We start from the raw sequence: 1,819 nt of genomic DNA on the forward strand, positions 1-1,819 counted from the left end.
GGATAACCTCAAAGAAAAAAATAAACCTTCACATCAGAATATAAAGAGGACAAGCACAAATATTTAGCAAATACTAAAACAATGGCAATGAAGGAGACAATAACATGACTCATAAACAAAATGAGCTCAGCACAGAAAATTATATAGAACAAAGAAATCAGCAATACCGAAAAAAAAGTAACAAAATGACACCAATAAATTCATACTTGTCGATAATTACTCTGAATGTAAATGGAATAAATGCACCACTCAAGAAACAGAAAACATGAACCATCAATATACTATTTACAAGGGACACACTTTAAACAAAAAGACAAAAATAGACTAAAAATCAAAGGTCAGAAAAAGATATATCAAGCAAATGCAATTTAAAAAGTGCAGGAGCACCAATTTCTGGTAAAACAGACTTTAAGACAAAAACAACCAAAAGAGACAAACCAAAGAAGGACATTATATAATGAGTAAAGTATCAACTGAACAAGAGAACATAACCATAATAAATATCTATGCACCAAGTGCATAGATGAAAGTGCCCCAAAATACATAAATCAGACTTTAACATAATTGAAAAGACAAATACATGACTCAACAGTCATAATGAAAGATTTAATACACCACTTTCAATAAAACGTAAAACCACTGGAAACAAAAGATAGAAAAACAGGAAAGAAACTCAACAAAGATGAAGAACTAAACAATACAATCAACTAACTTGACCTTATAGATATCTACAGAGCACTTCACCCAACAATAGCAAAAAATACATTCTTTTCTGGGAACATGGAACATTCTACAGGATTAATCACATATTAGGTCACAAAGTAAAGCCTTAATAAATTTAAAAACATTGAAATACTCTAAAGCATCATTTCAGATCACAATGCTAGAAAATTAGAAAGCAAGACTAGAAAGACCAACCAAAAAAGCACAAATGCATGGAAACTGAAAAACATGCTCTTCAAAAATAAATGAATAACAGAAGAAATAAAAAAATGAAATTTAAAACTTTCTTGAGTTGAATGAGAGTGAAAACACAATGTACCAAAATCTCTGGGACATAGCAAAAGCAGCCATCAGAGGGCAATTTATAGCAATAGATGCACACATCAAAAATGAAGAAAGAGCCAATATCAATACCTTAATCCAACATCTCCAACAATAAGAAAAAGATGAGCAAAAGAAAGCCTACAGTCACCAGAAGAAAAGAAATAATAAAGATTACAGCAGGAATAAATGAAACAGGAAATAGAAAGACAATAGAAAAAAATGAACAAGACTACAACTTGGTTCTTAGAAAAGATTAAAAAAATCAACAAACCACTGGCAAACTTAAGAAAGGAAAAGATAGACAAGACACAAATAGAATTGAAAGGGATGATGTTATAACAGAATCAAGAGAAATAAGAATAATAATATCAGGAACAAAATCAGGTTGGGAACAGCTAAGGGAGAACAGGAAGAGAGGCAGTAGTGGCGGTCTGGAACAACTGAGGGAGACCAGGAAGTGAGCCAGCAGAGGTTTGGAAAAGCTGAGGGAGACCAGGAAGCAAGCTGGCAGCAGTTTGGAACAGCTGGGGGACACCAGGAAGCAAGCCGGCGGCTGTTTGGAACAGCTGAGGGAGACCAGAAGTGAGCCAGCAGTGGTGTGGAAAAACTGAAAGAGACCAGGAAGTGAGCCGCCAGCAGTTTGGAACAGCTAAAAGAGCTCTGGTGGCGTAGTGTCTATGGCATCTGATTGCTAACCAAAAGGAAGGTGGTTCAAACCCACCAGCCACTCCTCGGAAGGAAGACTGGGCAATCCACTTCCATAGAGATACAG

The sequence above is a fragment of the Orycteropus afer genome, unplaced genomic scaffold (genome assembly GCF_000298275.1).
Source record: "Orycteropus afer afer isolate SDZICR_OR568_19922 unplaced genomic scaffold, OryAfe1.0 scaffold00679, whole genome shotgun sequence".
NCBI lineage: Eukaryota > Metazoa > Chordata > Mammalia > Tubulidentata > Orycteropodidae > Orycteropus > Orycteropus afer.